Source organism: Harpia harpyja, chromosome 3, assembly GCF_026419915.1.
Source record: "Harpia harpyja isolate bHarHar1 chromosome 3, bHarHar1 primary haplotype, whole genome shotgun sequence".
Classification (NCBI taxonomy): domain Eukaryota; kingdom Metazoa; phylum Chordata; class Aves; order Accipitriformes; family Accipitridae; genus Harpia; species Harpia harpyja.
Window position 1 is genome coordinate 71,563,266 of NC_068942.1, and position 13,048 is coordinate 71,576,313.

Sequence of the window (13,048 nt, forward strand, 5' to 3'; positions counted from 1 at the left end):
CTCATTAGTCAGCAGGGCTCTGATCCTGCAGCCAGGAGATGTGGCATCTCCCACCAGGAGCCCTGGCATGGGGGCTGACTCATGTTGTTCACAAGCATATCCCTTCTCCCTGTCACTACCACTGAAACACAGCCTGCCCTGAAGCATTGCCTTAGAGACCTTCCTGGGAGACAGATCTGCTGCATCAGCTCCCCCTCCCAATGCTGCCCACAGAAATCCCCCCCCACCAAGGCTGTTTGGAGATACACAGATGTGAGCAGATGGTGGGCAGGTCTAGCAGAGCATCCTATCTGCTGCAAGGCCTTTGGAGGTCACAGATAAGCAAACACAGGCAAGGGCAATGCTAAGGGCATAGATACATAAGCAAAACAAGACAGGCAGCAGCTCAGACATACCTTCCCACAATTTTGGGTCTAGTGCAGGACTGTTGATGTCTGTGGAGCTATGCCTGGTAATAAGTGTTCAAAAAAGCCAGGTTTTACAGTAAACCAACCATATTCAACTCTCAATTAGCCATGGAAGATTAGCTGGGTTGGGGATTAACCAGACACTTCCTCCCCATAGCAACCATGGCTACACTACCATGCCACCACACACGTAACACGGGGCACACGAGCCTCTGGGCTGTGCCCCACTTGGACCCCAGCAGATTAAAGCTGTCCCTGCTCAGCACAGAAACCGGCAGGCTTGTTACCAGCCTTTCACAGGTAGAACACCTGAGTATGTTCTTGTCCCCTAACTAACATATAGCCTGTACTAGCCAGGATCTGGTTTTATCTAGGTTACCCCATCCCATATTGTCTTCGATGGCGGAAAGCTGACAATATCTAAGTGAACCAGCCAACACTAAAACAAGAACACACTGCATAGCCTGCAAAAGCTGTCCCAAGCGTTAGGCAGCTGGTGTGCTGACACCGTTGCCTATGTGCTGAGTAATGATGTCTCACTGTTTCTTTGCGCTCCCCTTACCCATCTCTTTCCATCTGTTGTTCCTTGTCTTCCACTTGGATCGTATGCAGTTCAAAGCAGGGCTTTCTGTTAGCACCTAGGAGATAATCTGTGACAGCACTAAAAAATCGGTCTGATCAATTCACATGAGTAATTAGTGAATTGGAGTTGACGTTGTACAGGGGTGTGTGTATGAATGGGTTAAGCACGGTGTGTCTGGATGGAAAACGTGATTCAGAAGTGTTACTAACATTATTTTTTCTCATGTCCATAAACCTAAGTAAGAAATGGAAGAAATGGAGAGGGTAGAAAAAGACAGAAAGGCAAAGAAGCAGCAGGCTGGTGGGCAAGCTTCTCTTAAATACAAATGCACTAAATTATGGGCACACAGATCAGATGCTGAGAAGAGTTGAGCATTTGCAACTCCTACGCACATTCTCATTTCTTCTTTTATAGCTATTAACTTTGCATGCTTCTCCATTTTGGTTTTGCTTCATCTTTCACATACATAGACCAAGAGTTGGACCTTATCTTCGTGTATCCCAGTGACTTACTGGCATATCATGCGCAGGCACAGCTACACCCACAGGTCGAGGCATCTCTTTTGCTGCCTTCTGTACATGATGATAGTGCAACTATGCTGGTCACCAGGACAACAGTCACAGCCCATCAAACCGATAAGAATTTGGTCGGCTGGGTTCATGCTCTGCGAGAGAGAAAGACTGAGGCAATAAATGTAATACACAGCAGTGAACTGCAAATGGCATTTGGTTTTCCCCCTAGGGAGTTGGAATGAGAACTAACATGAGAGCAACAAAGAAAGAAGAGGGTCTGAAGAGAAGAGGCTTGCTGTTTAACTTTTAAAGCTACACAGTTAATGGGAAATGGGAGAGATTCAAGTAAGTCACAGGATTGGAGCTCAGACATGGGGCTCATCTCAGCCCTCCCATGCAAAGGGAACGGTTTTGAGCCCACATAGTCCCAAATTCCCAAAAGTGACCAAAGCTACTGTCATGCCAATGGCCTCAGAGGTTGTCCGTGCTGGACATCAAAGCAAGGGGCAACTAAAAGAAATAAGCGTTACATTCCAGGCATTATTCTCTGTTGCTAGAATTACCTCTTGCTAACAGCAGCCAAGACTGCTAAAGGACTGTACTACCTCATACCAACACCCAAAGTGTCTCCTGGCTGGACCTAAACCCACTGCAGGAGGAGGAAGCTACCTCTTCCCACAAAACAGCCCCACCAAACAGCACCGAGCTGAATCCAGAATCAGGGCGTGCCTTTCAAGAAAACTATTTTGCCAAACAGGCATTTGGTAGATACAGAGGTCAAGTTGTAAATCCAATCTTTTGAATGCTGCCAAAGTTCAGGTAAACACAGAACTGGTATCTCTCATGTTCAGCCTTATGGCTTCAAGGCCCACAGTCCAACCATTTTTCCAGTGCAGAAATAGATACGAAAGACAGTCTGAAAACAAAACTGGTTGTAACTGGCAGTCAAGTCCATTTTATCATGTTATCTATAGCCTATGGCAGGGCTGATGTTATAGACAGAATTTATCAAAGTGGTAAAGTCTTGTCAGAACAAGAAGGAATTGTGCGTATCCAGGTGAAGTCCAAGAACTCTGATAAGACCATTCCTCATAAAATTGATAAGAAATGCTGTCCTGTCTCTTTGAGGGATACTCATGGGCACAGCAGGGCTTCTGCCAGAGCAAGGCTTGCATTAGCTATGTTCAAAATAAGGTCTGGAAATGCAGGCCACACTGGCGAAGCTCTAATCTAAATGGGAACAGGGGAGCAATGTCATGCTGTATGACATGGGATCACGCATACCCACCAGCCAGTGCTAAAGGGGTAGGTGATGGTTAAAGGTCTCCTCCCCATCTCTGCTCCCCGCTGCTTCCTAGACACAGAGGAAGAACTTCAGTCTCTTTCTCCTGTCTCCCAGCTGTGATTCAGCAGTGAATTCTCATGTTAGAAAGGTGCCCCAGCTTTTAGACACCCTCTCTATCCTCTAGCCTGCATGTTAGGGAGAAGGGAACTGCAAAGTCAGCTGCACAGATATCTCTGCTTGGCTGGGGCTGAGATATGCACAATGGTCCAACACATTCAAGGCCTTTCTGAGCACAACAAAGCAATGCCAAGAAACAGAAAAATATCATCGCCATATAGGTGGGTTTCTTGCATTTGTTCTGCATCTCAGTCAAAACAGGCAGGCATAATGCAGGGAGACAAAGAGGCCTTTCTCAGCAAGCAGTGTGGCATGCACTCCTGGGTCACCTCAGGCGGCTGTCTGTCTGCCCAGTCCCCTTTCCCCTGTTTTGATTGTAGCTGCATCCTTTCTGTATCAAGATGTGGATACTTAATGCATGCTCACCTTTGCCCTCAGCTACAAGCTGTTTCTGCTTAGCTAATGCTTTTCTTGGCAGGCTCAGCCAGGCAAGCCAGAGTTCAGTTTGCACCCCAATCAGCTGAAGCACAGATGACTGGCTCTGGGAAATGCTGCAGAGATATGGCCAAAATGAACTGAAGTCACTTACATGGAGCTGCAAATTGCTCTGTGTTGGTACTCAGCCAGTTTCATTCTGGCCCGTGACCAGGCATCCAGCCACAGCCAAAGGACAAATCAAAATAAACAAACCAGGAGTTTCTTCCAGGGACATATTATGAAGAGATTTTCAAAGCAGGATTTAAGAACAGAATCCTGTCTGTCCTTAATGCGTTAGCATGGACTGTGCACAATGACAGACCCTCTAAAAAGCTTTAAACACAGTTAGTATAAGTGGGAAATCGGGAAGATATAAGACACAGGACAAGAGTTAAAACATACAGGGCTTTTCACAGCTCTGGCGCAACTCTCCCATGCAAGTGATGCATGCCAAGCTTTCAAAAGTGGTCAGAGAGAATGGCTGAAGCTTAGCTGGTCCTGAGTAAAGGCTTAAGAATTTGACTTCATTTTATCTGATATTTTTTTTTATTTATTGAGAAGCAGCCATTAGGCAGTAGTCCATGAAAGAGACTGCTATGGCAAACCCATGACTAATAACTCTCCTTTGATTCACTTGTTCTCATTAGCAGATTTTTTTGGAAGAATATATTGCACAGCCTCTTGTGCAATAGCCCTGTGCAGAGTCCACGGATGTAGGGAGACGGACCTCCCCAACACGGATCACGTCTTCCAAAGATCTCTCAGCAGAAATACGTAGGTTGGAATCACTATGGCAAACACAACACTGTTTGCAGATCTGGAGCACAATAAGTACACAGGCAAAAATCAGGCAAATCTGCCACAACCTGAAGTAAGCTACAGAACTGCCTCTTTAAGATCTTTGCTAGGGTAAGAGAAGACGTTACTGAGCAGTTTACTCCCTAGCAGGGGATAAGGTGGTTTGTGCTGACTCTCAAGCAACCTAGCTAGCAGGCTGTGACTTGGCAGCCCACCACTGCTTTGCCCGTTTCCCTGCTGCTCCAGGAACTGAGTAAGCTGTGAGCAATCTGCCTGCACACATCACAGCATATGCCTCCCTGTGCACCAGAATTAGCACACTGCCAGACAAGGTGCAGGGGCCAAGTCATTCACCCTCCTGCCCACCTGAACATTTTGCAGGGTGCAGAACACAGTAGCTCAGGACTCTCTGCCGAGAAAGCGATGGCACTCCCTTACATCCGCAAGGGGAGACATTTCAAGCTGCTTCTGTATGACTCAGTTGTTCACTGCAGGTCTCTGTGGGAGCAGCAGTGGCACTGAGATTCATAATTCATTATCTATAAAGTGAAAAGAAGTTTTATCAAACATGTATTAGTAAACATCCTCCAGAGTGCACAGACTCACACAGAGACTTATCCTAGCAGCAGATAGACTAAACTATCAAAACCCCTTGTTGCAGCACTCCTTGTCTCAGTGCACCAGGGAAAAAAGCAAACAGGGAAAATAAGGGCCTTCTTTAGGCACAGTAGGTGCTACTAATCAAAAGAACTGGATATCTACAAACTAAAAATAACTATTTATAAGCATACATCTTTGAAGACAGAAGTATTGTATCTGTATGGCATAGTCAGGGATAACCACACAAAGCCACTACCAGGAAAGACATCCCAGAGGTAAAGTCTCTGAGTTAAACTGGCACATTATCCACTGCTATAAAATGGTGCATCACCATAGACATGAATGAGCTCACAAGCATTTACATATGACCTTGGAGATCCCACCTGCACCCATACACCCTCCCTAACTTCGTCTAGAATGGAGAATTCATCCATCACCTAGTCATCCATTAATCTGTTGGCTGTGCAAACAATCAGAAATGAGAGGAGCTGTGTATTTATTACACATTTCTGAATAAGTCATGCCCAATATCTAGGACAAACAATACATTAAACCCTAAGGAACCCTTTGAAAGCTTTTTGCCTGCTGGAGACAACAATGAAAAAGTAACATGATAGAAAGGGAATAGTAAATCATTCATGAGAATGATTAAAAATAAACTGTGGGAGAGGTGCAGCAAAACAACACTGAAATCAGCCAGTGTATTCTTCTTGAGTATCTCTTCTTTTAGCGGGTGGAGTGGTTGTAAGCAACTTTAAGAAGTCCTACTCTGTGTTCTTTAGTGCAGGGAAGACATACCAGATACAAAATCCATGGAGAACTGCACAACCGCAAGTTACAGCCTATTCAGATGCCCCATGACAACATCAGGCACCGAAGCAAAAATGCTACTGTGCTTAAAACTACTAGTGCAAAAAACGCTTAACTGGAATGGTAAGGACACTAGTGAAAGAAGGATAAATTAGACTCCCAAGGGCTGAATAATGTTTTACACCAGGGATCTCTCTTACATGCACATGATCACTTTGGAATTCTAAAATCATCCTGAGAGAGTTACAGCACCAAAATGTTCACAAGTACCATCTAGTCTAACATAGTTGTTGATACCATAGTTTCCCAGATGAGTGTGGACAGAGATACTAGCCACAAATCATGTTATTTGCATTTATTTTACATCCTTTCAACTCTATGAAAATACCTGTTTCAGGAAATATTTTTGAAGCTTGTTTCCTAAAACTATTTCAGGTAAAAAGCTCAAAAACAATCAATGCAGACAAGATTTGTTTCTTAAAGAGTCTTAAAATAACATCCTTCAGCTTCAAGGCAAAATTCAGCCTCCGTTATGCATTTGAGCATTCATTGACCCAACTGTGTGTCTTAAGGCCTTTCAAAAACTGATTTTTAAAACAGTTCAAGGTGGTAATACCCTTGGAAGAAAGTTCTGCCATCAGTGTGTCTCCTGGGCTGTTCTCAAAAAGAAAAAACCTACATTAGGTCAATAAAATCATGCTAGACTTTACAGTCAACAACATGTTTGACCTGCATTCACATTCAAGGGTATTTTTAGACTTGTTTCTTAAATAAGCAAGAGTTACGTGATCATGGTGTGTGTATCGGTGTGTGTATGTGCACCTGCCTGTCTCTTCAGCCTCATCTACCCGTTCCTGAACCCAGTGGATAATTCCAAATACACTGACATTCAGGTACGTGAGGCATGGGCAGATGGGTAGAGTGAAACATTATTAGTGCTTCAAGTCGGCTTTTATTAGCCACCACAGAATCCCCATAGGCCAAAACCAGACTTAATTCATTACACCACTCTTGGAAACCATGTGTGTTATCAGCTATTTTAACATTGTTACTAGTCTATGTAATATCCTTAGCATACATAACACTTGGCATGTGCAAACCACAGAACAAAGTTTCTGCCTCTATTTTCTTATTTTAAGTACCACTCCTTTTTTTTTTTTCCAGTTTGGCAAATAATTTACTTTAGTAATATATTTGAACTGCAAACACCAGAGCATTCAAAGACAATCCCTGTATTTTTATTAAGAAGCCCACACCAGCTATACTCTAGCTGAAGGCAAAACCTACCGAGAAAGCAGCAAATTCTGAATTACAACCTACAAATTCAACATTATCCACTATAAGACCTGTGGTGCTCTGCAAAATACCTTCACTGTTGCAAGAGAGGCAACTGTGTAAGGGATATAAAATCAGACTTCGGAGACAAAACTTTTTCTGCTATATGTGTCTCTCTCTGTTTCCAAATGCATGGCTCCACCTTCCCAGTCAAGCAGCACCTTCAAAGGTTTAGTTCTGGAGAATATGAAGATTTTCCTTTGCCTTCAAAACACACTTCTCCTTTGCTTTCAGCACAAGCATCAGGGATACCTTCTCCTCTACTAGACCTGCCAGCAGAAGAACAAACATAATCCCTAGCTGGGCCTCAGTACTGCCTCCAAACCCCAGCTCTCCCAGCAATGCCCTTGTTATTTTAAAGCAAAGAAACTCCTCCATGCTCAAATGAGCAGAACGTAACAGCAAAACATGCTGTAACTAGCAGTGCAGACCCTTAGAAACCAGCTCAGCAGCCACATATTTCTGCCCATGGGAGAAGGGCTTTGAGAGCACTTAAGATCTCCAAGGTCTCCCCAGACTGGGAGTAAGTTCTGGAGACAGGCTCTCAAAACGAGGGGCTACCACACCTTCCTCTTCAGAGAATTGGAAAGCCAATAGGTAACTCTAAGCACTCACTACTTTTTTTTACTGGAGTTAACATCTGCTGGGAAATCAATACTGATAATCACAGCACTGGTTGCCAGACCATCAGAGGCCAAAGAAAAAGGATGAGACAGGAGGTATATGTGGAGGTGTTGGCAAAGCACCTAACAGCTGCAGAGGGCCTGAGCAATTTCTTTAATGAAATGGAAATGAAAGCATAAATCACTATAACGATACTGGAAGAGAGATTTAACTTAACAAACAAGCAGACAGATTTTGATGTCTGAAGCCTGGCTATGATAAGTAGCAGGGAAATGTAAATGCAGCGGTTGCTAATGGGCATAATGAACAGGCAGGCAGCTTTGACAGCGTGTTCTCAGCTGGAAGCTATATTCCCCAGGGACTCCTTATCTTCCACATCCACTTCTTTCAGCAACCATATAAATGTAGCAGGCAGATTTGCCAACCACGAGCATGCAACTGCTGGATAATGCTAGTGGTTGCCAATTAGGCCCGTGGCCAAAGCTGCTACCTGGACAAACTGAGGAAAGCTGTCTTCTCCGATTCCTATCACAAACACTTCCACCTACTGCTGAGACACACGGAGAAAAGACAGCTCTCCAAGTCCAGGGCATCCCTCTTTCACAGACCTCCAAAGTCTGCTGTGCTGAATTCACCTCCTGATTGAACTTCCACCCCATTTGCACTCTTCATTCATTTCTGTGAGTTTGCCTTTGTTTATTTGCCTCTTTAAACACAGACAGCTTGGGTTTATTTGCTCAAAAGGACATTTTATTTTGTCTTTTCATCCAAACAACTACTGTCTGTAAAATTCCCAACAGACTCCTCCCACAGACAAAGAACCAGCCAAGTGCAATGCCAAAGGTAAAGGTACAGTATTGAAAAATCAACACAGGAAAAAACATGCAAAGCAAATCAACATGTTCCGCAATGAAAATCCATGTTATCCTAGCAAACACAGTGAGACCACTCAAATGGCCACTATGTACCTGCAGCCTGATAGCCCAAACACCCACTTTTCTAATGCATTGCTGAAGATATGTACTGCTTAAAATTCAACGATGCACGTGACAGCCTTTAGCCCTTCTCTCAGCCCACATGGATGGGTATTACTCAGCTGTTCATGAAGCTTGCTAGTTCTTCCACATGTTCGAGTTGGTCTAAGAAAAGATACATTACTACTATTATTTTGGAAAGGGTGTTACAGCAAACATACATCCAGATGGAGCCAGGATACTCTCTGCCCACCTTAGCCTTATTCATGGAAGCCAAAGTGACAACAGACCCATTAGGTCTGATGATGCTCTGGGAAGCCACCCCCTACCCTGTTTAATGCAACATGGTGAATGTACTTGGTGTTGGATATAGTGTTGGTACAGGCGGGCAGTGACCCATCTCAGCAGATGACCCAGTGTGTGGGTCTCATATTGAGCAGCACTAACTGGAGAGTCAGGCCCAGCATCCCCTTAGCACTGCTCCCCTACCCAGCCAGCCTGTATTCATCCTCTGCATTGCATCCTGATAGGAAATCCTGGGACATAGAAAAAGCATCATTTTCCCTTAGCATTTACAGCTATCAAACACTAGTTTATATTCTGCAGAGAAAGACATTTTTTTTCTGCTTGCAGAGGCGCCTCCCTTACATAGGCAGACACACACTGGAAGAGAAAGAGGGAGAGCAGGAGGGAGCCGCACTGTGTCTATTGAGACGATAACAACAGATTTGGGGCAGAACCTTCCTCATGCTGTCAGCTAGCACTGGGCCCTTTCAGTGCACTCGGACCCAAACACTACCTGGGAGATTTTAGCATTTTTGCATAGTAATAGGAGGAAGAAAAATAACTACCATAAATAATGGCTGTATGTGTACCTAACATCATACACTTGCTCTCCTTTTTTTCTCTAATTCCTGAACTAATAAAAATAGCTAACAAGAATGACAGTGTTACAGCGCACGGAAAGGAAGGCATTTCACAAAGTGAGTCTCAAGATGAACAGGGAGCTGCTGGTCAGCAATGTGGAGCTCCTGAACAGTAGAGCCAGAATTAACCTCTGCCCTTGCTACTGATCAGTGTCTAGTATCAGTCCCAATGGATTTTGGACTCATGCTTCCCCAAAGGTTGAAACCTGGTGTGTAAATAATTAAACTTTCTCTACACATTGCCAAGATATGAAGAAGAAAGGCTATTGCTATTCACGGTTCAGTGTAACTGTACATGATCTTGGCCCTCCTTCCATCTTCCGAAATTACTGAAATTACAGCCAAAGCCATGAAGACGGCACAACGAGGAATCACTTACTCAGCTAAGTTGATACTGGACAAAATAACAGCTCTGAACCAGCCACTGGGAGATAACACGTACAGCTTGCAGCACAGAAAAAACATTCTTCAAGGCCAAGGTTACCAAGTGGCTATTGAAATAGGGTTATGTTTATAGCCAACCACATCACCAATAGACAACACACTTGCTGAAGAATAAACAGCAGACAGGACACAAAGTTGACTATCAGAGAATATAAACATGCATGATTACAACGCCCATTTTTGAAGATTTATATTTTAAATACAGACCTATATTAAGATTTTCAATAGAATTTTGATTTTGCTGCATTATCACAGGCATTGACTCTTTGTTATTTTTAATAAAAACTGACTAAGGCAACATAGAACAAACTTGAATTGTTCAAGGCTGAACCGAACGACAATAAAGCATTCCTGTGATAAGGAAACGCACCCTAAGGTCCACTGCGGAAAACTACCTATTCTCAGACATGAAACCACTTCCAAAACCTGACTTACTAATGCCATTTAAAATGTCTTAACTACAAAAGTATATATAAAACCTGCTTAGTTTCTACCAGTGAAATGCAAAGCACACAAGTGGTCTGTATTTTGAAGGTCACACAAGTAATGTGAACTATGAACTTCAGGATTCATGAAAATATGACATTTTAAAGTGGGAGGAGAGAAAGTATTTTTCTATCTTGTCCAAGCCACAAAATACTAAAATGAACAAACTATAAATACTAAGATTCAGTAAAAAATATTTGGGATCCAACATTTAATATTAATGAATTGTTCTGGTGAGAAAAAAATCAACAACTAGGCACTGGGAAGACAATAATCCACAATTTTAGTCTGTTTTGTATAATCCAGGAGATTATCATATGACTTCATCTGGATGGGACCTGCTTTTTGCAGAAGGAACACTATCTTAAAAGGTAACTTAACTCTTTAACTTAATGATGTCAATTTATAGACTGTAAAATAAAAAAAGAAATCCTTCTTTGTGCTACTAATCATAACTGTTATTCATGATGTCATTATTCAATATGTCAAATAGCACCAAATCCAGGGTCTCGTTTCCCTTTTGCTGCTCAATAAAGTGCTGTTGGCAGCAGTCTGCTTTAACACTCGTAATTTATTAACTTCATAGGTGGTGTAGCATGGAACTAAAGCCACAGACAGGAGGCACTTAGCAAGTTATACATGCTGCATATTTTCACAGCAAAGGAGTTCCTGCTGTGCTTTTCTTGCCTCCCACATTTTTATGATTTTTTTCCCTTCATGGTAACTGCCAAGCCTCACATATTTTGGAGATGCTTCCTTATTTTGCCCAAACCCTCTTTCTCATGTTTTAAAAAGTGTTGCTGTGTATTTACCAAGGAGACATTTAACATATCCTGAAGAATTTTTAACTTTTTCAAATGCAGATAGTGAAGTCCAAGACAAACTCACATGTTGTTTTATAGGATTGTGTCCTGGCTACAAGGACTTGCTATTCCACAGGCTGAAAGAGACGTATAACTAGGGCAGCAGCCATCATGTAGGAGGATCTTGTTAGAAAGCACTGAGATGTGCATATTTATCTCTGGTTTCTCCAGCTGAGGGAACAAGATTTTTATTATTGTGTGTCACTGGAACTGTTCATAATGATAGCCCAGCTTTTATGATTTCTAAGAAAACCTCATTTATCAGTCACCTTCATATTTGAATGCAGTTCTTTTGCATATCACACCAAAAATGTTCAAGATGTACTCGAAGGTTCAACAGGAGTGGTGTTTCCTTTAACGGTTGGGCTTGATGCTCTTAAAGGTCCTTTCCAACCTAAATGATTCTGTATCAACATGTTATCAAAGTCAGCTGAGAAACCTATGTTTCAAAACTAACTTCAGGCAGAAAGAGATTTAGAGTATATGACATTATTTAATGTCACTACTAGTTTTATCTTCATTTCCTCTCTTTTCCTCTATACACCCACATAGCCATCGAGCCTTCCAACATTGTTCAGTAAGACACAAGTGACAGGAACTGAGTATTGTTCTGCTGGGGAGTATTTATAGGGTGAGAGAGTTGGTTCATCACTCAATTGATAAAAGTCAAAAAAAGTTCTTTGCCACTTGAACATTATTCACATTCTAAAATGTCCAAAATAGTAATTCACTGTGATGCTCGAAAAGTGAATATGGAAGAAGATGGGAAAGAATAAAGCACAGGGAAGAAAACACCGAAGTTTTCTGCTTTTTAAATGAATGCAAATGCAAACGTGTATTTCATCCAGGGTCCCAATTCAGCTAAGGAGAGCTGGCAACATTTTACATAAAGTATATAGACATGGTGATCGTACCATCCTTTGTGAGGTAGCCCAAGCACCCAGAGCTGCCCAAAGCTGAATCTTTGTGACACTTTAGTTTAATAGGCTCCTTCCTGCACCCTGAAAGCAGGCTGTACAGGAAAAACACAACTTATTCAGCAACTTAATTGCTTTAAATTATTTGTAATATAGCTGCTGTGATGTCAAGCATTCAGTCATTGCCCGTCTATTACAAGTCGCAACCCACCCAGACTTTCATTCCTACTGCATTGCAGGCTTCGCTTCCATCAGAAGCGCGGCCCCACACGCCTCTCCCCAGCCCCGGCCGGGCGTGGGCTGGCTGCCACTGCGAGCGGGAGCGCGGCGGGGCGAGGGGCACCGCCGGCCTCCCCGGGCCCGCTCCGCGCCGCCTGCCTGTGGAAAGCGAGGGCGGGGAGCGCGACTCGGGCCCCTTCCCGAAGCGCCCGGCGCCCGCGGGGGCTCGGCCCCAAACGCGAGGGGCCCTGCTAGGCCGCGGGGGCTGGGCCGGGCCGTCCCGCTCGCCTCCCGGGAGGGCTGGCAGCCCTGAGGGGAAGCCGAGGGGCCCCTCCCTGCCGCGGGGCGCGAAGCGAGGCTGACCGCGGCGGGTGGGCACGGGAGAGGTCTCTCCGCACAGCCCAGCAGGAAGGAAGGGGAGGCCGGGGGAAGCTCGAAGGCCGAAGCCCCGGGCCCCGCCGCCGCCCCCCCCGGGCCCTGCCGCACTGACTCAGCCCTCGCCAGCTCCCGCACCTCCCCCCGCCGCCTCCCGCGCCCTCTCGCGAGACTCGGTCGATGTAGACGCGATGTCCTTTGGGGCACCGGCGGGGGGAGGGCAGAGGGGGAGGGAGGCGAAGCCAGGGGTGCCTTGATTGATAGCGGTCTCCGCCAGTGGGTGAGGGGGACGGCGA

The 13,048-nt window shown here is 44.4% G+C and overlaps 1 protein-coding gene across 1 annotated transcript in view; it reads right to left on the minus strand.

The window, feature by feature from the left end:
* LOC128139996 (exocyst complex component 3-like protein 2) overlaps positions 1-1,704 on the minus strand; it is a 44,281-nt gene extending 42,577 nt beyond the window's left edge. Inside the window, exon 1 of the mRNA XM_052783263.1 lies at positions 1,503-1,704. The gene's annotated coding sequence lies outside the window, so the exon portion shown is untranslated. The remainder of the gene's footprint in view (positions 1-1,502) is intronic.
* Between the last annotated feature and the right edge of the window lie 11,344 nt (positions 1,705-13,048).